Raw genomic sequence first — 26,992 nt, 5'->3', positions numbered from 1 at the left:
GTCGAATCTTCTAAATGTCGGGTTTTTTACTAACAGAAAATGATCTCACTGATCCATCAACAGTTGATTACCCAAAGTGCTAAAGGCAGCTAGTCAGAACAAGGCTCATTTTGCTTTGGCCTTCATCCCATCAGAACTTGGAAAAATGACTGAGATTTTAAAGCACAAACTTCCCAGGCAGTAAGCATTAAAAGAGAGTAGACTGAAGATCTGTCTTCCCAGTTCTACTTATTCTCAATAAGTAGAGCTGGAGAAACTTCTCTCTGGAATGTTTCCTAGAGCAGCCTCTAGGATCTAAATAAAGCCTGATGATCTGTGGTGGAGCTGATATAATAATAATAAAGTACACAATGAATGTAACGAACTTGGAATCATCTCAAAGCCAGGCCCTCACCCCAAGTCTTCAATCATCCCAAAGCCAGGCCCCCAGCCCCAGTCGGTGAAAAAATTGTCTTCCATGAAACCAGTCCCTGGTGCCAAAAAGTTTGGGGACCGCTGTCCTAGAGCTCTGTCTGCTTACGGGGAAACACTAGAGTCGTCTTCTACCGCTGGCCCAGAGCATTGTCTACTTATAGGAATATACCAGTGTCTCCTTCCACTGCTGGCCTAGAGCACTGTCTGCTTATAGGAATATACCAGTGTCTCCTTCCACCGCTGGCCTAGAGCACTGTCTGCTTATAGGAATATACCAGTGTCTCCTTCCACCGCTGGCCTAGAGCACTGTCTGCTTATAGGAATATACCAGTGTCTCCTTCCACAGCTGGGCCTTATGCTGAGTGCCATGCTCAACGCAGGGTGTTACTGTAAGCCTCCTGCCAGGTATTCTCAGAGAGGGATTATACCGCTTAACACACACTGGAGCCTCAACTGTACATACCACCCTCACACACACCCCCACACACACCCAGCCACATACAACCTAAAGGCATTGAAACTATCCAAAGAGCTCACTTTTCATCACACGTTGGGCTACCAGCTTATTTAGCTTTTGCTCCATAAAATTTCAAAAACCATTCAGTTTGGCTATCTCTCCACAAAATGGGAAGAAAACTGCTTAACCTAAGACTTTTAATCCCCATATTCCTTCTCTATAAAAGAGTGAGAACTCAGTCCTTTTTGGTTTTACCATATTGCTAAATTACCCGTTATAAAAGCTGGTTCTTCTTTTAGAAAAGGATGGCTAAAGAATAGATTTTTAAAGGAAATAAAACCAAGCAATTGTGGAGAATTTCCCTAGTAAGTTTTGGGTGTTTTCGAGGAAAATTCACAGCAAGCGGGCAGAAGAGCTTGAATTGCTGAAAATGCAGGATTAATCCCTGTCCCTCCACTCCCCTACTCCTCCTTTCCCTCTCCAGAAAGCGTGGAATTTCCCTCTGGCTGCCAAGCAGGAACTCTGTTACCTCTGACATTACCAAACTCTGATTTTCATACAGCTTAGATTTTAAGAACAATTGTGTCCCTTGAAACATATTAGCCACCAAGAGGTGAATGTGATTGGTTCAACCTTAATGAGGAGGAAGGTGTCTGTGTTTGGAGGGTGGGGCGGTTCTTTAACCTTCTGCATAAAGAACTACAGCTTTCCTGAATCAGAAATAAAGTAAAAATGGAAATCTGTGGATACTCTGGTTACCTGGCAACCCAAACCTACAGGCGGCCTTGCCTGCATCCTAATGCCCTGCAGCATGAAAGATGCAGTCAGAAGGGATTCCCTTTATGTGCAGCTTCTGGTCCATTCATTCAGTCTCAATTATTTGGTTTCCAAGTCAGTAACCCAGATTTCTGCAGGCTATAATACTTGTCTCTGCCAGAAAGGAAGCTTCCACTAGGGAATTTACCATAACACCTTTTAAAATGAATAAATGTTTTGCAAACCCCTCTGGGAAAATGGTATCGAAAGGGAAAATCAGGAAGGGGTGTGGGTAATACTGCATAGCTGCCCTGCAGTTCCTTCCCATGGCTCGAGGAAACCTGCAGTGTCGTGCCTATTTCATCCCAACCTCACTGCCTGAGGCTCCACTGGGGAAACTGGTTATCACACCGCGATTTATCTATAAATAATCAGCCCAAACAGTCACCTGCCTGGTATAACAGTAAAACAGAAAAAGCTGCAGCCTTCCACACCTTTGCTTCAGCTTTGGAGGTTCCAGCTCCACCCCCACTCCAGGCTAAGACCCTGTTCATCATTTTTTGTTCCGTCTATTACCTAAACTAGAAATAATATTCTAGTGTTGTTTCTGTTGCTGCTGCTTTGAGTTTGTGAGTTAAATAAACGATCTGGAGACTACTTGAGAACCATGTGCTGAATTCTAAACTGGAAAACAATATTAATAAACATTTCACTCTTGACAGAAGAAAAAGGCTGTGTTATCTCCCTAGGTTTTGACTAAATATCGATGGTTCTTACAGTGATTTTGTTCATCCCCACCCAACCAATCAAAACAAATTTATCCACTCAATGTCTTTTAAAAATCTAGTTTTCCCAGAGCCTGGTCCATTGTTCTTCATTTACATGTCTCCGTTCAGTTCAGTTCAGTCGCTCAAGTCGTGTCCGACTCTTCGTGACCCCATGAATCGCAGCACGCCAGGCCTCCCGGTCCATCACCAACTCCCGGAGTTCACTCAGACTCACGTCCATCGAGTCAGTGATGCCATCCAGCCATCTCATCCTCTGTCGTCCCCTTCTCCTCCTGCCCCCAATCCATGTCTACCAATGACTTAAAAATTTCAGTGAAAATCAAGTCTTAATGCTTTTTTCAATTTATCAGCATTTTTGTCAAAAATTTCTATGAAGGATGGGGAATTTATAGGTATTACAATATAGAAAGAAAAGTTAATCCCCTGTAAATTTTATTCATTTAACAAAAGAAGAAGATTGAGGAACTAACATATATAACACTATGCTAAAGTATGTGTGTGTGTGTGAGGCACAAAGACAAACACAACACAGTCTATTCTTAGAGAACTTAAGTTCTAAAATGAAAGACATTATATGTATGTATACATTTTACTGTTACACAAGAAAAGTGCTGAAGACAAAAGAAACAAGCAAATGTACTCTGACAAGCATGTGAGATAGTTACAATATTTTCCTCTGGGGTGATAGAAAAAGCCAAGAAGGCTTTAGGGAAACGACAGCATTGGATGCAGGCTGACGGATGGGTAGAATTTCAGTAGAGATGGAAAGGGCAATCGAGCTGGAGGAAATGGAGTGACCATAGGCACAGCAGACAAGAAAGTTCAGGCAACGTCCAGAAACTGGTCAAGGGTCCAGTATAGACAATGCACAGGATACAGAACTGTCCATTTCAAATAGGGAATATCAATTAACATACAATGATGCCTTCCACAATTCATTCCCTCATTAATTCAGCAAACATTTACCAGGGACCCACTCAACTTGGCAGGGGCTTAAAAATATTTTTTTAAAAACCTTAAACCTAAAATTCTGCTATAAATTTTGATAAGGCCCTTCCCCAGAGTTGTTGATCAGAAATCATCATGTCTGCCTTGAGATAGTTGATGTTGCTCAAACATTCTATGCTTAATATACCATTTATGAAGAAGTTTCATCACTCCAAGGGGGCAACAGAACAGTTTGTTGTTGAAGGAAACTGGTTCAAAGCAAAAAACTTTCATACCATTACAACTATCCTGACTACATGTAGTCATGCAAAAGTTATTTCTTGGGTTTCAGAAGAATGTCTTCAATAAGTCCAGGTGGGAGAAGGCGAGGGTGGGATGATTTGATTTGAGAGAACAGCAATGAAACATGAGTATTACCATATGTGAAATAGATGGCCAGTCCAGGTTCGAGGCATGAAACAGCCGGTGCGCTGGGACAAACCTGAGGGATGGGATGGGGAGGGAGGTGGGAGGGGGCTTCAGGATGGGGGACACATGTACACCCATGGCTGATTCACGTCAACGTACGGCAAAAACCATTACATTGTAAAGTAATTAGCCTCCAAATAAATTAATTAGAAAAAAAAAGTCCAGGTAAACAGTAGCAACTGCAGCCGCAGTGAAACTGAGAAAATAGCTTTGAGAAGTGGCAAACATTTGAAAACTGGTAGGAAGCTTCATCACGATGCATCCTTACCTCTAATATTGAGATCATCTGATGTGGCCTGTATTATGAAAGTTAATCCAAGTTAAGGTACAGCTATAAAAGTCACTTCCATCCAAGCACCTTGACAGCAGTCTTGTCTTTGGAGGTATTAGCCTTGATTTAGAGAGTTTTCACATTTATATTTTGGCTATACTATCTGAGCCACCAAATAAAGCAAGGACATTAGGTCAGCACAAGTCATTACAACATCATAATGGCTAAAACTGAGTTACCTAATATTTTTCTAAACCATCTTTGCAGGTCAAAGGTTATTAGTTACAGACAGACAGATAAAAACCAACAGTTATTAACTGCTTGTTCTGTGTCTCATTAATTATCACATCCAAGAGACAGAGGCATGCCAAAGGGAATATAATTAAATGTAATGCTTTCATTTAAGCTGTGATAAACATAAGTCTGTGGCTGAGACTAGCCCAACATCTCTTGACCTCTTTCCCCCAGCATTTTCCAGGACATTTAGGGGTTATCTAAATAATCCCTAAACATCTAGGATTGAGATATTAGAGCAGACTGAGGCTGAGGCAGAGTTGCAGAGATCCAAGACTGCTCCTCAAGAAGGAGGCTCAGGAAGGAGGGTCAGCAAAAATGATTACCACAATTAAACAGACGGGATTCAAAGCAAACTGATCCATGTGACACCGTGGACTCTTCCAGAGTGAGGAGAATAAAGGACACAGCACCAGGATTCTCATGACTTCCTCTCTGCAAGAAGAGAGAGAGAGCTGAACAATCACCATGTACATATTACATAGCATTCAGCTTCAAAGGGCTCTACTCACTAGGGCACATTCTTCACATTCACATACATGGACACAAAGTTTTCATTCACATTATGAATGAGCTTGATTTTCCTTGAAAAATCCATGTCAATGGAATTCCATGGGTTAGCACTACAAGAATAATGAGGGAGATCTCCTTATTTGTAGACACTGAAAAATAAGTCTGAGGATTTTTAATTATTATTAACTAATTTCTCTCTTTTATTGTTACCCACAAAAGATTTTTTTTGTCTTCAAATCAACACCAATATTTCAACTCCATTTTGATGACCTACATCAAAAGTCATAAAACTATATATAATAATATCCCTGAAACCAAAGTATGTAATGCTACGATCATAACAAGGTATTTCCTTATTATTTGAACATTGTAAGTATTTAGCCTAATTAGAGAATCAGTTCAGTTCAGTTGCTCAGTCATATCCGCCTCTGCAACCCCATGGACTGCAGCACGCCAGGCTTCCTGCTCCATCACCGACTCCCAGACCTTGCTCAAACTCACATCCGTCAAGTCAGCGATGCCATTAGAGAACAGGCTTGAGCAAATGAGATCACACACGTGAAGACACTCTGTACCCACAGAACACAACATGAACCTAAGGGGCTTGTCCCCTTCCTATTCCCCGTGCTCTTCAGGAACTACTGAGTCACAGTAAACAGGGTAAAATCCGAGGCCGTCTCTCCTGTAAGTCACGTCGCGGCTCCTTTGCTGTCGCAAACTGAGTTATGATAAGCCCTCTAGTTGCTTCAAACTGGGTATGAAGTTTACTACCATAGACCGAATTACACAAAATGCTCATATTCAATCATTTTTAACCTACAAGAATGGCCATTCCATGTTTCAACCAAATATAAACCATTAGCCTTTACTTTTTACATCCCTAATTATATATATCACAAATAATTTGCTAGGATTCTGATAAGATTTACATTTAAAGAAGATGAGTAGGAACTATACTGTGCCAAAGAATGAGAGTACTCCAGAAGAATTCAGAAGGAGATAGGAAAGGGGCAGCTTTTCTGACTGAGATTGACGGGAATGTGCATACCAGGAGGGGACCAGTGAAATAAAAGAAATACTAGATAAAACACATCTTACACTGTGATCTGGAGACGTGCTGCTAGCTGCCTGTAAAATGATATTAAAAGCCTCTCTCTTCTCTCAGAATATCACCTAAAGCCCACAGCTGAGGATAATAGGTACTAAGAGCCCCCACATTCTAAAGCGAACTGCCGGCATGCTTCTACAGAACTAACAGCCATGCAGCCATCACCCACTACTCCCACCAGCCTGTATAAGTAACAGATTGGAAATTCTAGAATCCCTACGGGTTACTCAGCTGTTGGCCTAGCAGTGGTTCTCCAACCAAGTAGAGGCTGAAAATGTGAGGAGGCATTTTGGGGAATGTTACTGGCATTTAATGGACAGGATCCAAGAATGTTAAAGATCAATGCAATATAAGGAGAGCCCTGCACAGCAAAGAATTTTCCCATCCAAATTTGCAATAGTGCTCATATTAAGCAATACTAGGATTAGGAATTCCTTGGCAGGCCAGTGGTTAGGACTCCACACTTCCACTAACAGGGGTCCAGCTTCAATCAGAGAACCAAGATCCTGCAAGATGAATAGCAAGGCTTAAAAAAAAAAAAAAAAAAAAGGCATAAGTATAAAAAGATGAAAGCTTCCCATTTGTTATGGATGGACCTTGGGGGTATTATGCTAAGTGAAATAAGCCAGATGGAAAAGACAAATACTGTATGATTTCACTCATTTGTGGAATATAAAAAATAATTAACAAAATAAACACACAGATACAGAAAACAGAGTAGTGGTTACCTGATAAGAAGGTGGGTAGATGGAGGAAGAGAGAGTAAAGGGGGTCAGCTAGATGGTACTGGATGAAAACTAAACTTTTGGTCATGAGCACACTGTGGTGTGTAAGAGCCCAAAATACAATGTTGTTCAACTGAAACTTGTGTAATATTATAAATAAATGTCACCCCAATAAAAATACACACACACACAAATACATAGCCAAACAAAGGGCTTTAAAACATGAAAAAAGAAATCTGGCATAAGGTGAAAGTCCCATGGCTGCTCCACTCTGCTCTGAGGACAAGGCTATTCTCCTGCCCCAGAGCCAAGTGGTATGGGATTTGAGAAATTAGCAGAGGCTGCAAAGAACACCAGACATCCATTCCCCAGCCGGACGCCACGTATTCGTGGACTTCTTGATCTGCCTCTGCGACCTTTTCAGCAAAGAATACAAGGAATTAGCTGTGGGAAGATGATGGCCGAAGAAAGGGGCGGTGATGTAGTGGTCTGCCCCCCACCTTAAGTGTACCTCCTCTGAGTCAAACGGACACTGTGGGAGCCAGGCAGACTTGAGCTGTGTGGCCAAAGGGCAGCCTACTGGGCAATAAAAGCATTGTCATTTGATAACAGCCATTCAGAGGACATGGCCAGCCAAGGATGAAACAGCATTCTCAAACAGGAGACACGTGCCCCTTCCTCCATTCTTCCTCTCAAACCTACAAGAAAGAGGAGCCCCAGGAGAGGGAAGGAAAGGGAGCTCAGAACGAAACAAGGAGCAAGCCAGGCTCCCACCATTGCAGTCCCCTCACCAACACAGGTCTTGGGGGACTCAAGCCAAACCTGGCAGAGGAGAGTTCTCTACTGGGGATGAGGCTGAGGTTTTAGCCTGAATAAATTAAGCTGGCCTGGAATTTTATGCCCAAAAGTGTCCAGGAAGCAGTGAAATCTGCCCAAGACACTGTTGAGATGGAAAAGATTCGGCAGCACATGTTTGATGGTAAAAAGGAGATAAGAAACGAAGCTATTTCACATTTGCATCTCAGCAAATCCTGGTTAATAACAAACATTCTTGGCTGACACTTTTTCTACATGAAAGTAGAATGGAAAGATTTTTAAAGTAACTAAACATTACCAAAAATTTCATAATAACAGCTGTGTGTATTGGTCAGAGTCAAAAGCTACAAGCAACAAATGAATTTTAGCTCTCTTAGGCAAAGAGTAAATTTGCTGGAGAATATCACAGGCTTAGAATTCATTCATTCAATAAATACTTATCAAGCACTACTATGTGTCAGATATTATTCTGGGCACTGGGATACAACAGTGAACAAGAGCCAAATTTTCTTCCTTCATGAAACTCAACCTCTAACAGGAGAGGCAGACAAAAAAAGATGATAGATGATGCTAAAATAAAAACTAAAGCTAGGATGGGGAGAGGGAGTTCTGGGGTAGGCGGGCTGCTCCTTTAAATAAGAACAGTTTCAGGAAGATGTCACCTGTTTAAGTTGACATGTGAGCAAAGTCCTGGCAGAGGTGAAGGCATGGAGCAATCCTGGCAGTAGATACGGGCCTTCACCCCTGGATGCTCCGACCACTGCAGATGGCACCGATGAGGCTGTGACCACCATCAAATTCTAACCATCCCTTCATTGGTCTCCCTCACTGGTTCTCGCCCCTCACTCTTAGCAAAACATCTATATGGCTGAAGGAAACCAAGATACGTCACTCCAAAATATACCTCTGATATAAAAAATAATTTCAAGCTGAAGGCAATTGGGCAACAGCAAACGCAGGAAACACTCCGCATATCCTCCCCCGTTTTCTGCCTAAAAGCAGGATATAAATTCTGCTTTAACTTACCAGCCCAGAGACCCCACCAGAGGAACCTGTGTGCAAACCTTACTCATTAGTTCCCTCCCAGATATTTACCTTCCAAGTTTGCAGTCCTTGGAAGCCTAAAATCACTTTCCTCTGTCTTGTCACTTCTCCACAAATGTACTGTTCTTCGCTGAAGACTCTATGTAAGCCAGACTTCTAAGCCATCATCTGAGTTACTCTTTATAATGGACACGCACTGCACGTTAGTCAATGTCTCTTGTTAATGTGTTTCTTTTTAAAGAGCCCCAGCTGAAAAGCTTTCTGCATGTGAGCATGCATTTCAGTAGTGTCTGACTCTTTGCGACCCTCTAGACTGTAGCCCTGGAGAAGGCAATGGCACCCCACTCTGGTACTCTTGCCTGAAAAGTCCCATGGACGCAGGAGCCTGTAGTCCATGGGGTCCCTAAGAGTCGGACACGACTGAGCGACTTCACTTTCACTTTTCACTTTCATGCATTGGAGAAGGAAATGGCAACCCACTCCAGTGTTCTTGCCTGGAGAATACCAGGGACGGTGGAGCCTGGTGGGCTGCCGTCAATGGGGTCGCACAGAGTCAGACACAATTGAGGTGACTTAGCAGCAGCAGCAGCAGCAGACTGTAGCCCACCAGGCTCCTCTGTCCATGGAATTTTCCAGGCAAGAATACTGGAGTGGGTTGCCATTCTCTGTTCCAGGGGATCTTTCCCTCCCAGGGATCGAACCCGAGGCTCCTGCGTCACCTGCACTAGCAGGCAAATTCTTTACCAGGGTGGCTTCCCAAGTGGTAAAGAATCTACCTGCCAATGCAGGAAATGCGGGCTTGATCCTTAATCCAGGAAGATCCCCTGGAGGAGGAAATGGCAACCCACTCCAGTATTCTTGCCTTGGAAATCCCACGGACATAGAAGCCTGGCAGGCACAGTCGGTGGTATCACAAAAGAGTTGGACAACACTGAAAGACTACACAACAAGAATGAAGCTGAAAACATAAGGTGGTTGGAAGGAGAGTCTTGCCCTGCCCTGGGGCCAAGCCAGGTTATGTGAACCCTGCCCTGGTTCCAGGGCTGGGCAGAGGGAGGACAAGCAGAAGTTACATTCACTGGGGTTCCTTCTGCTTTGGAAGGATGGATGACTACCACACTGTTGCTCTTGAGAACCTACTCTGTCTTTAAAGAGGTTAAATGGCTTACTCTGGTGCTGAGGTGGAGCAGGAATTTAGACTCAGTTCTCAGCTAACCCCAAATCCCGTGGCCCTAATCACAATGAGAACTGCCTCCCCACGTGAGCAATTCCTTGTTTCTTGCCAGCAGGTAAGGGGAGGGAATGGCTGCTCCCAAGATCACTGTCAGCCATGGACTCCCTAAGAAAGTATTTTGTATCAAGTCTCAGTGTCCTCACTCTCATTTCAGGTCTTCCTTACAGCTTGCCTCTCCTCATGTTCTCCCTGCAAGCGGCCAGCTCCTAATCAAACTAGCTAATGGTCTGACCCTCCAGGTCAGGCAGTCAGTAAGTTCAGTCACTCAGTCGTGTCCGACTCTTCACCACTCCATGAATCTCAGCACGCCAGGCCTCCCTGTCCATCACCATCTCCCAGAGTTTGCTCAAACTCACGTCCGTCAAGTTGGTGATGTCATCCAACCATCTCATCCTCTGTCATCCCCTTCTCCTCCCACCTTCAATCTTTCCCAGCATCAGGGTCTTTTCCAAGGAGTCAGTTCTTCGCATCAGGTGGCCAAAGTATTGGAGTTTCAGCTTCAGCATCAGTCCTTCCGATGAATATTCAGGACTGATTTCCTTTAGGGTGGACTGGTTCCTTTAGGATGACCCTCCAGGTCACTGCTTCTCAAAATGTGGTTCTCAGAACAGCTGCACATCATCTAAGACGTCATTAGAAATGCCGAATCTCACACCCCACAGCCAGATCTACTTAATCTGAAACTGGGGGTGGGGAAGCAATCTCTTTTAACAAGGCCTCCAAGTGATTCTGATAGAAGCTTCAATTGGAGAACCACCGCTATAGGTCCGCTGTTGCAGACATAGTACCTTCTCAATGTGGGTCCCCATCTGGAGCAGCTGTTGACCTATTTGTCAATAAACTCCTCTTTCACAGACACTGACTGGCTTCACAAAGCACCCCCAGCATGTGCACAGGAAATCTCAACCTTAAAAAGGCTGTAAGGATTTGTTCTTACCTATAAAGTCTACATCAAGCCTACAAAACCTTCAGAAATTAAAGTCAACATTCCTCTAAAGAGAATGTGCAGATACATACAATCCTGCATTCTGATGATCATTGGTGGGATAGACGCCATGATACCTTGAATTATGAGGCCATGGGGAAAAACTATGTGTTTATATATGGCATCCATAATATTAAGAGTGCTTGATAAATATTTTAAAAATACTTTTTGATTTATTAGAATAGTTGAATCCTGACTATCTTGTTGGGTAACTATGTATCATAGGCTTTCCATGGGTACAGAGTTCACTCACAGTGAAATCCACAGAAAGGCGAGATGATTAAAAACAGTGAAATTGTTATGGCTTTTATAAAGGCAGGTTCGTACCCCTGGGCAAAGCTTCCTACAGCTCTTTTTCACCAAAGCAAAAATGAGACTCCTCTGTTTCCATGGATTTATGATTCTCATGAGCTTTGGGAAAAACATTCCAGTATTCATCCCCAGTGAAATTTTACTTCATAATACCTCAAAAAATGACTTTTTTCTGACTTCTAAGTAGCTTGCACATGTCTTTTGATAGCTTAATTTATTTATTAATAACATTTAATTGTTCTTATTACTGAAACTATATATATTCATTGTAAAAATGACAGATTAATTTTGTTAAATCACTACTTTGTGTTTTTCTTTTCTTTCTAAAATTCAGTTTTATAATTAGTAGAATTTATCAGGTGATGAACCCATCTTTTTAGAGCTTAATGCAAGAAAGCAGTATTGGTTTCTCTTTCTCTAATGCCAAATAGCAGCCCTATCCTTATGTTTTTCTGAAGATGCTGGTTAACAATATTTAATAAAATGCACACTGTATTTCAGTGAAAGTATAAGGTCAAGTTAAGTAAAATATAGTTATTTAAAATGCATTTAATATCTTCCTGCAGTCCTGAGTCATGTTTTTGCCCAAACTTTTCTTAAGCCATTGAGAACAAAACAATCTGCCCCTCCTGTACTCTTCCAAGGACTGAAGGCTGTTTTATAGATGAGACTATTGAGAAACTCTGAGAGTGAGGAAAGACAGGGTACAGAAGATTTAGTGTCTATCCATGGTGATCCAGTGTAGCTACAAGGCAGCTCTACCATGCTGCTCGCCTCTATTACTGCAGTCTGTCTTGATAGAAAGAGAGCATCATTTGTTAGCAATAAAATAGATGAGCAGTTCAAATTAGATAAGAATAGGGGTAAGCCTGGAGAAGGCAATGGTACCCCACTCCAGTATTCTTGCCTGGAAAATCCCATGGACGGAGGAGCCTGGTGGGCTGCAGTCGATGGGGTCCCTAAGAGTCGGACACGACTGAGCAACTTCACTTTCACTTTTCACTTTCATGCCTTGGAGAAGGAAATGGCAACCCACTCCAGTGTTCTTGCCTGGAGAATCCCAGGGACGGGGGAGCCTGGTGGGCTGCCGTCTATGGGGTCACATAGAGTCGGACACGACTGAAGTGACTTAGCAGCAGCAGCAGGGGTAAGCTATAGAGTTTTTCGGTAATTTTTTTGTATTTGTGATAAGAAAACGTATGCGATGTGTTAGGTCCCATCATCTAAATATATCTAAACACGCTTTGCCAGACACGACATGTTATCATTGATTCCAAGGTAGTACTTCATTAGATCACAAATGTAACAAAGAACCTTTAAAAAAATAAACATAAAATAATGAAGCCTAAAACTCAAGGAGGAGAATGTATTTTCAAACCTTTATTTTTTAGCCAACACGGAGTTCCTGCAGCAAAGAGCCTAAAGCTGAACCACCTCTGTCAGATAAGGGGGCTAGCAACTCTCAGCAGAGGCGGTCAGGGAGCTTCAGGGGGCACAGAGAGCAGCCTGGGCTGAAGGGCTTCATCACTATGAACCCACACCAGGAGCACAGTTAGTGGCCATTCCACAGCTCTTGCTGGAGAATACAGGCAAGGAAAAGGGCATTAGTACACTATAGAGCTGACGTGGTAAACAGGAGTCAGAATTCTTGCAGAAAATAAAGAAGTGCTCCATTTCTGCCACCTGATGTAGCAGGCAGACCTTAATAATCCCCACTTCTTGATGCTAATGCCTTTGTAAAATCCCTTCCTTTTGAGTGTAAGATGCATGACTTGTTCTAACCAATAAAATATAGCAAACATGATGGACTATCACTCCCACGATCATGTTACATGACTCTGTCTTAGCGAGAGTCCTGGGCTGGCCTTAAAGAAGCAACCAGCCATGTTAGAAACCAGCTATGGAGGGGACTTCCCTGGCAGTCCAGGGGTTAAGACTCTGCTCGAGGGGCATAGGCTGGATCCCTAGTCAAGGAATTATGATCCTGCATGCCATGCAGCCTGGCCCAAGAGGGGAGAAAGTGCCGATCAGAAACCAGACGTGGAGAAAGTCGCATGGCCGGTAACTGCGCAGCCTCTAGTATCCAAGAGGGCTTCCAGCCAAGAGCCACTGAGAAGCAGGGGTCCCCAGCCACTCAGTCACAGGAGGGAGTTCAGGTCTGGAGCCAGTCTTTCCAGTCAGGCCTTCACCTAAGAGTGTGAGCCAGCTGGCATTCTGACTGCAGCCTTGTGAGTGCCTGGGCAGGGGGCCCAGCCAGCCATACACAGCCTCTTCACCCCACAGCAACTGTGAGGTCATACACGTGTGTTATTTTAAGCCGCTGAGTTTGTGGTAAGGTGTCATGCAGTGTAGAAAACGGATACACTGAGTCAACATGGAATCTTTCCACCTTGAATCAACCAAGTTTAGCTGACCTTCTTCCCTCATTTCTTTGTAATGATTCCAACCCTCACTATAGCGGGCCTGACACCTCTATGAGGTTTTCTTAACTTCAGAGAGGTCTCAAGTTTTAAGTGAACCATCACACATACTTAATTCTTTCACAGAACTAAAGATCACATCTATTGGAGATAATGAAAGGAATTGTCTAAGTATAGCTTTGGTATATATTAAGCTAATCTTAAAGAATGGAGAACTATGGAAAGCAAAAATAGAACTTTTAGATTCATTTACTTTATCATTCTATAAAGTAAAAACACAGGAATTCATTTAAGTAGCAACAACAATGTGACTCAGTTAACTTTTCTTCCAGTACATGAACCACAAAATATCTCTGAGCAAGGAAGAGTTCATTCTTTTTTTTTTTTTTTAAATTTTATTTTATTTTTAAACTTTACATAACTGCTCATTCTTAAGGGATTTTTATCTGGATAATTTTTTAAACTTTTTGTATAAAAACACATATGGGAAACATGGCTTTACCAGGCTTGAGATACCACCAACAATTTTTCACTAGTTCAATAAATATTTACAAAGAACTCTGTGTCCAGTCATTCTTCCAAACATTTTTTTTAATTTACAAGTCAGTAAATAAAGAACTTTTCCCATATGACACAGCTTAGCGAGAGAGTAGACAATAATAAAAATAACAAACAACTAAATAATTTAATGCCTTACAAAGAGAAATGCATGGTGGAAAAATAGAATAAGAAGGGGTAGGTGAGAACTGGAGAGGTGAGCATGATGCGTGGAGGCCTCCGTGAATACGTGAGATCCGAGCAGACTTCCTGCAAGTGATGGATTCAATCAATCAGGTATCTGAGGGAAGCATATGCCACATGGAGATACAGTGAATGCAAAGGCTTGGAGATGGGAGCATGTCAGCCTCTCCTTAAGGAAGATAGAGCAGCCACTTAAAAGTTAGCCCAGAAGTGCTCAAACTTTCTCAAAGGTCATGGTACCCCAAGGTTGTCAGTAATTTTTTTCATGGAACCCCATGCCAAAATAAATACCTAATAGTTCCTGTCAATGAGTAGTTAGATCCAAAACACCAAGTAAGTATTTACGTCCTAACAATTTTAGTAGCCATTTGAAAAAATAATACACATAAACTGAAGGGGAAAAAAATAGTTTCACTTACTTGTAAACTACAGTCACTTGCAAACGAGACATCTCTGAGCCTTTTGGACTCCCCAGGTGTCAGAATCACATCAGACACTGCCACCCTCCCTATTACATGTTGAGTTTTAAATTTTTGTTCCTCAGTCACCCAGTCATGTCCGACTCTGCAACCCCATGGACTGCAGCACGCGAGGCACTCCTGTCCCTCACCATCTCCCGAAGTTTGTCCGAGTTCATGTCCATTGTTTCGGTGGTGTTAAAATAGTGCTTGCTTTTTATCCCCTTCACCTCAATAAAACCAGCTTTGCAGAAATACGTCATTTAAAGGAATATGAGCCGGATCCAATACTGAAACTCTGAAGTAGTTTGCTTGGTTTCTGACAGGTGATGCTGTGTCTCTCAAAAATCATCGAGTCACAGGGCATCTCTGCGAGTTTGCTGCACTTCCCTGGGGTGTCCCAGCACACAGGTTAAGATCTGTGGTGTTAACATACACCTGAACCTCTTCCCTTCTCTTAGATCAAGCTACTTCTAGCCTCTTCAGTAGCTTCTCTGGCTTTTCTTTCAAGAATTCCTCCTCCCCGATTTCCTTTCTGAGTATCTGCTATAAGGAATCTTTTTGCGGGTTCTTTACCACTGGAGCCACCTGGGATGCCCTATTGCCTCTGTGCTTAGTCGCTCAGTCGTGTCTGACTCTTTGCAACCCCGTGGACTGTAGCCCACCAGTCCCTGGGCATTCTCCAGGCAAGAATACTGGAGCAGGTTGCCATGCCCTTACCAGGGGATCTCCCCAACCCAGAGATTGAACCCAGGACTCCCACATTGCAGATGGATTCTTTACCATCTGAGCCATCAGGGAAGCCCCGTGATTGCCTCAATAAGGGATAAATGTATAAATAACGAGGCAATCATTCCGAGGCCTTTATTCTGGTGAAGAACTCATTTCCTTTGTCCTCTTAAGTTCTTTAAAGGATTTATCTCCTTCTGAATGTTTTTAACACCAAACTGATCATAACACAATGGACGAATCAAAACACATCTCCTCACAGCACCTGTAGACAATGGCAAGCTGCGGGGAGTAGTCCCTCTGCCCACAAAAATAATTCTGCTTATTGTGAAAGCCAGTAATCTCTTCTGCTAAGCATTTGCTGTTAGACATTACCTTAAGGCTTAATTGTTCAGTTATCTTAAAAATCATACTAATAGTCTGAATCATTGTAAACTGTTTTTTAAAGGGCAAAGGAACATTTCGGTCCATTATGGGAATTTCCAAGAACTATAAGAAAACCAATACTTTCATTCTGATGAAAATTAAAGTCATTAGCTTTCAGAGAAGGAAAGACTAGTAAACATATTCTCATCGTGAGAATCAATCACACACCTCCGTCTCTCCAGACCTCCAGTCACCTTCCGACTGCTCAAGTGAGAGAGTCAGTGGCAGGAGGGATGCCATATAGCCCATTACCAATACCACACGCCATGACACAGAGCTGCCAGCAGCCTGGCACTCTGTCCCTCAAAGTGAGAATTAAATCAAATTGCATTTGCTTTATGCAGAGGTAAAATCAGACAGTAGGTCCCTGGTCACCCCTTCTCCTCCAAAATAGAAAGGTCAGGATTTCTTATCAAGGAAAACGGGAAGAAAAGGGCTTAAAATAGACCTCTGCGTATCTGCATCCTTGGCTAATTACAAAACGAGCGATTCCCATCGCAGCCAGCACTGCCGGTGGGCCAGTCTTCTGCAGTGACGGAGCGCCATCTAGTGCTGACATCCTGGAGACACTGAAAAGCACCGAATAAAGGGCTCCCGCATGGAGAAGGCAGTGGCTCCCCACTCCAGTACTCTTGCCTGGAAAATCCCATGGACGGAGGAGCCTGGTGGGCTGCAGTCCATGGGGTCGCTAGAAGTCGGGCACGACTGAGCGACTTCACTTTCACGTTTCACTTTCATGCATTGGAGAAGGAAATGGCAACCCACTCCAGTATTCTTGCCTGGAGAATCCCAGGGACAGAGGAGCCTAGTGGGGTCGCACAGAGTCGGACACGACTGAACCGACTTAGCAGCAGCAGCAAGCAATACTAAAACAAAACAAAATCAACAGAGTGCCTACTATGTATCTTGTGCTGGCTTTTTCTTCACAATCATGCAAAAGCTTTCAGAGACTTAAACTGCCCTAAGTTTTGTGGAAAAGGCTTAAATTGTGGTAGCAGCGGAAAAGATGCTCTGCTGGAAGTTTTGCGGGTGATTCTCTCAACATGAACTGTGAGCGTGGAGGTGGCCATCAGGCAGCTCAGCTTGAGCAGAACCCTGATTACATTTGCTGCACCTCTTCCCAGAAAAAACATGTGGCTACTTAGCATTTATATTGCACTTTTCATCTCTAAACCACTTTACAGAACCTCTCTGGTGAATTCCCCCAATGCCCTGGCAAAACAGTTATTACTCTATACTATTAGCTTCTTTATGAAAGCTTCCGATGGCCTTTTCCACTGCATGGCAGTGAACTGCGTTTACCAAAGGGAATTTCTCCAAAGACTCATGTCCAGAATCAAAGAGCAATTATCATCTGAAACCTTAATGTTTCTCCTTTTCTTTTCTAGAGGAAAAAAGGCTCATCATTAATTTCCATAGTGAACATACTGACCCTTTCCCATTCAAAGACAAGACTGTCAGAATAAAGGAAAGACTGCATCGTCAACGTGAGACTTCTCCCTAATCTTCCATTACTGCTATCACAGCAGAGGACCCTGCCCTAAACCAACAGCATCGTTGTGTCCTTAAAATAAGGAAAATCCAGGAGACCAATGAGATGGGCGGGCTGATAAAACAGGACCTTATGAACTAGGATTCTGTGATACATTAAGGACCTGACCTTTTTTATTTAAAATTTAAGCATCTATCACTCTTAATCATATTTCATGGAGCAGCTATTCCTTATTACATTTAAATCGGTGTAGTTTAAGAGAGAATGGTTAAGAAGCTGTAGTCACATTTTCTGTATATAACTGAAATCTGAGCATCTTAACTGGACTTTTCACTTTTTAAAAAGAAAAAAAAATTTAGCAATCACATTTTCTAGATCACATAGATATTTAGTACCTGACTCCCATACAGTATGTGATAAAATATGAGTGTTCCAAGAGAAAGGGCACGCAGTGAGATGCATCTCAAGGAGGACAGCAGAGCAAGCAGGAGAGTTAAGAGGTAGAATCCTCAGCAAAAATCTCATGTCACTGGTGGGAGAGGCCTAGACACACCAGAAACCTCAGGGAGAGGCATGGCTCCCTCACAACTTTCATTTTTCTGCTTTCATATTTATTTGCCTTTATCCTAGAGATTACCAACCCAACAGATATATATATGACAGGCATTTCACAATGCATATTTTATGATGTTAAAAGTTTCACATTAGAAATAATCATCCAATATTTTCAGCATTTTTAAAAGTGATTATTCCATTCCGTGGTATGTGGGAAGCAGTAAGTTAGAATTAATGTATCACATGTCATTTCCAAAATCCTTTCTGCAGACCTGAGACGATGCTTTTGGTGATGTCTCAATGCCAACTTTTTACAAACAATCTCTACTTATAGCCACTTTACATAAGGGGATTGATTCATCACTCTCCTGCCACCTAATGTATTTTAGTATATTTTAGAATTTAGGAAGAAAAGATAGTGTGAACTGAAATAAAAGCTCTAATGAGCATATTTATTAGGCCAGACTATTCCTAACAGGAAAATGCATCATTTGAATTAAAAAGAGGTTTTCCTTTGGTTTGCTGGGAGGAGTGAGGACGCTCTTGTTCCAGCAGCGTGTGTCCATCTTGGAAGAGACTGGAGGTTCAGGCGAATGGAAGGGGAAGAAGGTGAAGCTATAGCTTCAGTCTAAAGCTCAGAGAGAGACATTAGGGCCAACAAACACTTAAAGTCACCTCTCCCTCGCAAATGAGGTGAAAGTCCTCTGCTGGGGAGAGTGGATACTCACTTACTCACACTGCAATCCGATGTGACCGAAGAGCTTAGTGTTTTCTTTCTGTTAAGACTGACCTGATATTCTTCATCAAACTCCCACCAAGCTCAGGAGCATGGATAGTTTAGATGTGCCATTAGTAATATTTCACTGTCTTTGATCTTAAATAGTCAGCTTAAATGATTACATTTAAATAGTCTAGGCAAAGCTAGCCTCATAGCAACAGCTAGTTTTCCTGATCTCTTTTGGATGGCATAGACCTTATAATCAAAATTTCAGTCTTTTAGCCTTTGCGCCCTTACTTCCAACTTCCCTGAGATGGCCACTGTATAGATAAAAGTCACTTACCTGCCCTCCTGGTAGTGGCAAGGAGGGACTGTCAGACCATAACAGCACCCTCTGAGTCCAGTGGCCCTTGCTGCTGAGTGGCTGGATTGCCTGACCCCATGGGTGCAGCTGTATCCATCACAGACCAGTTCACACTGGTCTGGTCTGGCCCTATCATATCAATAACAGGATGTCAAAGTCATCTTACAGGGGCACTGAGTCTAAACTGAGTCATGTAACTGGAGCACATGCAGAAGGGGATATTTTGACCTGAGATACATCCAGGCACCCAAGTTTCTCCCCAACAGGGAATCAAAGGCCTTGGGACACAACCAGACCTTGAAAGCCAGATCTTTCTTCAGGAGGAGGAAGGGGTCCATTTTCAGGAAGATCCACAGGTAGAGCCCTTTTTCAGACTTTATCATAAATTGTCTTGCTTAAAATCCTCCCAATCAAAATCTGACCTGCCAGTGCTTCCTCATACCAACCCATCCTTCCCTAATTCATAAAGTTTGACCAAACCCATTATCAGGGAGATGGATTTGCCCCTCCCTCCTGTCTCCTTGTTGGTGGACCTTGTGATAAAACTTTCTCTTCTCAGAAGCTAGGGCCATGGTATCGGCTTCTACATGTATCAGGCAGCAAGCCCTTCCTCCGTGATACAGTTGGTCAAGTCTGGCTGCTTGGAGGTGATGTGAGAGCATCCGTCTCTACGTCTACTGTCCCAGCCGCTTGTCCCCAGTCTAGATGGCCCCACAGATGGTAACTTCAATGTTCTTACTCCAGGCCTCCATCAGGTCTTATCACAGATGGCACCTCCACATCCCCTCCCTGGGGCAGAAAGGGATTCCTGTATCCTTTGCTCATGACTCCAAGTCCATGAAACCAGAAGGGCTGCCACAGGCCTGTTCGTTTCCACCATTGCTGCTGGGTACCATCTGCACTTTCCATGTTCGTAGTGGCCAGCTGCAAGGCTGCTTTTAAATCCTGCAGCGTCTCATAGCTTAAACTGAGACCGTTTACTACTAGAACTAGTATCTTAGGCTCCCTCATACCTATCTGGCTAATTCTGTAATCCTTGATGCCTGACCTCATTGGCTTCCCTTCTTTCTAAGCCTTAGAGAAGGGACAGAGGGACCACAGACTTTTCTTTCTCTCTGCCAATGCCTCTAGTCTTTTTTCATAACAATCATAAAAGTTCACAATCTTTGTTCTGCGCACTGGAGGAGACTTGGGGACATCTATATGTGGCCTGCTTAAAAAATTATATTACATTGTAATTATAATTTTGATAAATAGACAGGAAACAAGAAAGTTGTTAAATTTGAATTTGTATAAAACACATAAATATTTTTCAATCTTTTAAAAGAAACTTAGGTGTGACTCTTTATGCATAAATTCTGTATCAGTTTTTATCCCTCAAATAAGTATACAAGTAATTTCTGACCTAGTTTTTAATGATGAGCTCTTCAAATTCAGAAAGTTGACCCTGATAAGAAAGTTTTTTTCCCACAAAGATGTGATACATTTAGAACCATTTTTTTTTTTTACATCAAATATTTTGCAACTATTCAAAATCTGGGGATTGTATAAAACTTCAAAAATGTATAATAGTTGAAATAGTGACATTTAAAGAATCTATGAGCTTTCTTTTCTTTCATAGACAAATGACATATTGAAATCGTAAGTGATTATGTAAAAGCACCTCAAATGCAAGTATGCACACTCATTAACGGTCAAGTTAATTTGAACAGGACACACGCGCTGCTAAAGCGGCCTCTCCACCCACAGCTTGGGCCCCATGAAAGAATGCATCTGCTGCAGCTGAGCCAAAATATATCATCTGTGGGAAAACAGCCATAATGGGTCTAGTGGGAGTCTGTGCCAGGCCTCTCAGCCTCTGAACTTTGACCACAGGCCCTCAGGTCACACTCCACACTCCAAGCACCTGGAAGATGAGCTTCCCCACAGCCCTATGCAATCCCTTGCAGCGTTGGAAGCCTCGTGGCCACAATGAGTAGCAACATATCTGCCCAGCAGCTGGCTGGTGGAGTCCAAACTGCAGAGCATCTCCTAAGCCAAGCATAGGCAGAGTGCCTGATTCCATTGCTCAAGCCACATACAAAACTGTTCATGTGAGAAACTGCCAGCCAGGTGCCACAGCCACTAGCCAAGGGGAATGGCTACCTCAGGTCATGCCAAGCTTTCCTGAAAACTAAGAGACAGAAGATAAGCTCTCACTCACTGGACTGGGAAGCCCTGCTCTGCCTTATTCCTGATTCAAGCCTCCAGGCATAGACAACAAAAGACACAGGGGAATCTTTAAACACTGTAGCAGAAGTCTGTCCTCTGAAGCCCTGGGTTCTGTTCTCAGCCTGATAAGGGAATTCAGAAAGCAATCCTTTTAAGAAAAAACTTGGTTCCCAAGCTTATTGTCTTGCAGCTAAACCCTATTTTGAATATCATAAGCTAAATATCAATACTTGGTTTTTATTTGCATTTCAACTTAAAGAATTCTAATGTCTGTGCTCTAAAGGAAGCTGTATGCTTTGGCTGATGATGGAGAAACTCAAGTACATAGAATTTAAAAAGAGATAACTTGTTACCATTTTTCAATACATTGACCCTAACTCATGGACATTCCACGCCCCTTAGAAGTAGCCTCAACCTAACTCTCCAGCTTCACCTCTCCCTACTCCTCTCCAGGCGGAAACATCACCAATCCAGACAACACAGCATTCCTTCAACAGATACCACGTAGTCCCCTTTGCTCATGCTATTCACTCTACTTCGAAAGCCTTCCCTTCCTGCCTCCAGCATTTTTACAAAATCTATTCTTTTCCTTCAAGATCCGTCTTTTGCTGAGTCTCTCACCATGTGTGCCCCATGATAAACTTGATGCCTCTTTCTCCTCTGAACCCCTACAGCGTTCTGCAATCTCGTCTGCACCTCTGCTACTTTACCTCATGCCAGAGTGAGTTGTACAGGTTTCTGCCCTTCATGCCAGCTTATGAGCTCCTTGAGAACAGTGATGATCCCCTGCCACCTTTGTGTGTGCTCAACACTCAAAGACGCAAGTTTGAAATGCCTAGGGTAGCAGTGCTGATTAGAAGTAGGTTTAGCTACATATAAAGAAAAATATTATAGTAGCTCAAACACGACGGGTGTATTCTCTCACATAAGAGCATTCAGGTATAGGTCTGTTGGTCTGCGGTTAGGTAGTCCAGGGCTGGGGGCTTTGCACCCTGAAGTTATCTGGGATCCAGCTCCTCTTAGTTTCCTGCTCTTCCACCCTCAGAATCTGACTCACCTGCTCAAGGACACCCTGTGGCTGTTCCTGGTGTCATGTATGAGTTACAGGCAGCCAGAGGAGAAAATGCAAGAAAAAGCTCAAAGGGCACTCTGGTATCTCCAAAAGATAAAATTTCTGTAAAAATAAGGACAACAGGCCTCCCCCAACCCAACACAGGAAATACCTGACAAAAAGACAAGTCACAATTTGTGCCCAGTTTTTCCGGGAGTGAACGGACACAAGAGGGACTGCCAGAGGCAACTCAGGGGCACAAAGGAGTCAAACAATTCTTTGATCTTCTAAGTCAGGGTAGGAAATGCAGAGAAGACGATTTACAGCAGAATTTTCCACACAGAGGAGGCTCCATCGGGCGCCTGAACAGTCAGAAAGGAGGCAGGAGAGACAGAGACCAGTGAGCGCCCCTGATACTACCTCTGCCCTCTCTCAGCTGAAAGAAACCACCATAATTTGAGGGGTGTGAGAGCAGATAAAATCTGAACCTTGCTTCCTAAACTAAGTCCTAGAAATTACCTACAGCTGCAGGGGTGGAGCAGAAATAATGACCAGACAGAGGGAACTTCAGACAGCCCCACTGAGCTCTCACAGCCTGGTGCGGCATGGGAGACCATCAGAGATTCTCCTTTTACTGGACTCTAGGGTGGCTCAGTGTTGCAGAGAAAGCTCAAGGACCTGAAAAAGCTTGGAGGTCAGTCAGACTGAGGGAACAGAGAACAGAATGAAAAGAAATGAGAACAGTTTAAGGGACCTCTGGAACAACACCAAGCGCACCAGCATTCACAGTATAGGGGTCCCAGAGGAGAAGACACAGAAAAAGGGTTGAAAATGTATTTGATAAATTATGCCTAAAAACCTGAAGAAGGAAACAGATATCTAGGTACAAGAAGCACAGGGGGTCTCAAACAAGAAGAACTCAAAAAGACCCACATCAAAATATATTATAATTAAAATGGCAAACTTAAAGATAAAAAGATTTCTAAAAGCAGCAAGATTTTACAGAAAGAGTCATATACAAGGGAACCCCCATAAAGCTATCGACTGATTTTTCTAGAAAAATTTTGCAGGCCAGAAGGCAGTGGCATGAAATATTTACAGTGGCTGAAAGGGAAAAGCCTGAAACCTAAGACACTCTACCCAGCAAGATTATCATTTGGAATTAAAAGAGAAATAAAGAATTGACAGAGGATGAGATGGTTGGAAGGCATCACTGACTCAATGGACATGGGTTTGGGTGGACTCCGGGAGTTGGTGACAGACACGGAGGCCTGGCGTGTTGCAGTTCATGGGGTTGGACACGACTGAGCGACTAAACTGAACTGAAAGAATTGCTCAGGTGAGCAAAATCTAAAAGAGTTCCTCAAAACTAAATTAACCCTAAAAGAAATGTGAAAACATCTTCTCTAAGTGGAAAAGAAAAGGCTGTAACAAGAAGTAAGAACTTATCAGTTCAGTTCAGTTCATTTCAGTCACTCAGTCGTGTCCGACTCTTTGCGACCCCATAAATTGCAGCATGCCAGGCCTGCCTGTCCATCACCAGAAAACTAAGATCATGGCATCTGGTCCCATCACTTCATGGAAAATAAATGGGGAAACAGTGGAAACAGTGTCAGACTTTATTTGTGGGGGCTCCAAAATCACTGCAGATGGTGACTGCAGCCATGAAATTAAAAGACGCTTACTCCTTGGAAGGAAAGTTATGACCAACCTAGATAGCATATTCAAAAGCAGAGACATTACTTTGCCAACAAAGGTCCATCTGGTCAAGGCTATGGTTTGTCCAGTGGTCATGAATGGATGTTAGAGTTGGACTGTGAAGAAAGCTAAGCACCGAAGAATTGATGCTTTTGAACTGTGGTGTTGGAGAAGACTCTTGAGAGTCCCTTGGACTGCAAGGAAATCCAACCAGTCCATTTTAAAGGAGATCAGTCCTGGGTGTTCATTGGAAGGACTGATGCTAAAGCTGAAGCTCCAGTACCTTGGCCACCTCATGTGAAGAGCTGACTCACTGGAAAAGACTCTGATGATGCGAGGGATTGGGGGCAGGAGGGGAAGGGGACAACAGAGGATGAGATGGCTGGATGGCATCACCGACTCGATGGACATGAGTTTGCGTGAACTCCAGGAACTTATAGGAAAGGAAAAATCCCACTAGTAAAGGCAAATATATAATAAAGGCTGTGGATCAACCACTTAAATCACCAAGTATGAAAATTAAAAGACAAAAAGTATAAAATTTACTGTAATGACAATAAACAGTACAAGAATAAACATTTGCAAACATGGGTAGACCAAGAGGATATTATACTTGGCAAAATATTAACAAATCAAAGACAAATATTCCATGTTTTCTCTTATATGAGCAATCTAAAAAATAAAGCAAATAGGATGAAATGAAAAGAATGAAAATAATAAAATAGGAATATACTCACAGAGAACAAACTGCTGCTGCTACTGCTAAGTCGCTTCAGTCGTGTCCAACTCTGTGCGACCTCATAGATGGCAGACCACCAGGCTTCCCCGTCCCTGGGATTCTTCAGGCAAGAACACTGGAGTGGGTTGCCATTTCTTTATCCAATGCATTAAAGTGAAAAGTGAAAGTGAAGTCGCTCAGTCGTGTCCGACTCTAGCGACCCCATGGACTGCAGCCTACCAGGCTCCTCCGTCCATGGGATTTTCTAGGCAAAAGTACTGGAGTGCAGCGCCATTGCCTTCTCTGAGAGAACAAACTAGTGGTTACCAATGGGGATAGGGTAGAAGGAAGGGACAACATAAGGACAGGAAATTAAGAGACACAAACAACTATATATGAAATAAACAAGCAACAAGGATATAGTATTCAGTACAGGAAAACGTAGTCATTATTCTGTAATAATTTTAAATGGAACATAGTCTATTAAAGTATTAAATCACTATATTGTACATTTAAAACATACATTATTATAAGTCAACTGTACTTCAATCAATCAATAAATATGATTTGCAAAAATATTTTAAAATGCTATTCTTCTCACTATTGCTTGCTTTGGAAATTTTAGATATTTTTAATAAATGTTTATATTTACACACAACAGGTTTCTATTGTTGTTTCAAAAAATTGCAACACAGTAAATATCAATTGATATAACCAACATAAAACAGAATCTCTTTGGAAATTTCAGTAACGTTTAAAGTCATGTAGAGAGTATCTGAAACCAAAGAGCTTGAGAATCAGTGCTCTGAACAATTGAACCTGAAAGACTCCAGATCTGGGGACATCTTGAATCAGATCAGATCAGATAAGTCACTCAGTCGTGTCCGACTCTTTGTGACCCCATGAATCTCAGCACGCCAGGCCTCCCTGTCCATCACCAACTCCTGGAGTTCACTCAGACTCACGTCCATCGAGTCAGTGATGCCATCCAGCCATCTCATCCTCTGTCATCCTCTTCTCCTCCTGCCCCCAATCCCTCCCAGCATCAGAGTCTTTTCCAATGAGTCAACTCTTCGCATGAGGTGGCCAAAGTCCTGGAGTTTCAGCTTTAGCATCATTCCTTCCAAAGAAATCCCAGGGATGATCCCTTCAGAATGGACTGGTTGGATCTCCTTGCAGTCCAAGGGACTCTCAAGAGTCTTCTCCAACACCACAGCTCAAAAGCATCAATTCTTTGGCGCTCAGCCTTCTTCACAGTCCAACTCTCACATCCATACATGACCACAGGAAAAACCATAGCCTTGACTAGACGAACCTTTGTTGGCAAAGTAATGTCTCTGCTTTTGAATATGCTATCTAGGTTGGTCATAAGTTTCCTTCCAAGGAGTAAGCGTCTTTTAATTTCATGGCTGCAGTCACCATCTGCAGTGATTTTGGAGCCCCAAAAAAATAAAGTCTGTCACTGTTTCCACTGTTTCCCCATATAGTTCCCATGAAGTGGTAGGACCGGATGCCATGATCTTCGTTTTTTGAATGTTGAGCTTTAAGCCAACTTTTTCACTCTCCACTTTCACTTTCATCAAGAGGCTTTTTAGTTCCTCTTCATTTTCTGCCATAAGGGTGGTGTCATCTGCATATCTGAGGTTATTGATATTTCTCCCAGCAATCTTGATTCCAGCTTGTGTTTCTTCCAGTCCAGCGTTTCTCATGATGTACTCTGCATATAAGTTAAATAAGCAGGGTGACAACATACAGCTTTGATGTACTCCTTTTCCTATTTGGAACCAGTCTGTTGTTCCATGTCCAGTTCTAACTGTTGCTTCCTGACCTGCATACAGATTTCTCAAGAGGCAGGTCAGGTGGTCTGGTATTCCCATCTCTTTCAGAATTTTCCACAGTTTATTGTGATCCACACAGTCAAAGGCTTTGGCATAGTCAATAAAGCAGAAATAGATGCTTTTCTGGAACTCTCTTGCTTTTTCTATGATCCAGCGGATGTTGGCAATTTGATCTCTGGTTCCTCTGGCTTTTCTAAAACCAGCTTGAACATCAGGAAGTTCACGGTTCACGTATTGCTGAAGCCTGGCTTGGAGAATTTTGAGCATTACTTTACTAGCGTGTGAGATGAGTGCAATTGTGCGGTACTTTGAGCATTCTTTGGCATTGCCTTTCTTTGTGATTGGAATGAAAACTGACTTTTCCAGTCCTGTGGCCACTGCTGAGTTCCACATTTGCTGGCATATTGAGTACAGCACTTTCACAGCATCATCTTTCAGGA

The 26,992-nt window shown here is 42.8% G+C and overlaps 1 long non-coding RNA gene across 11 annotated transcripts in view; it reads right to left on the bottom strand.

Moving 5' to 3' along the window:
* Nucleotides 1-10,536, bottom strand: part of LOC129620799 (uncharacterized) — a 173,614-nt gene extending 163,078 nt beyond the window's left edge. For 9 of the 11 annotated variants that reach the window (XR_008698714.1, XR_008698715.1, XR_008698712.1 and 6 more), the window contains exons 1-2: nt 10,255-10,536; nt 4,100-4,831 (exon numbers count right to left, since the gene is read on the bottom strand). This is a non-coding gene — a long non-coding RNA (uncharacterized LOC129620799). Of the gene's footprint in view, nt 1-2,284; nt 3,845-4,099; nt 4,832-10,254 lie in introns of those variants that run through there. The other 2 variants (XR_008698707.1, XR_008698717.1) reach the window with 2 other exon arrangements.
* Nucleotides 10,537-26,992: the final 16,456 nt, after the last annotated feature.

The sequence above is a fragment of the Bubalus kerabau genome, chromosome 10 (assembly GCF_029407905.1).
Source record: "Bubalus kerabau isolate K-KA32 ecotype Philippines breed swamp buffalo chromosome 10, PCC_UOA_SB_1v2, whole genome shotgun sequence".
Classification (NCBI taxonomy): domain Eukaryota; kingdom Metazoa; phylum Chordata; class Mammalia; order Artiodactyla; family Bovidae; genus Bubalus; species Bubalus kerabau.
This window is presented reverse-complemented; position numbering and strand designations above follow the sequence as displayed.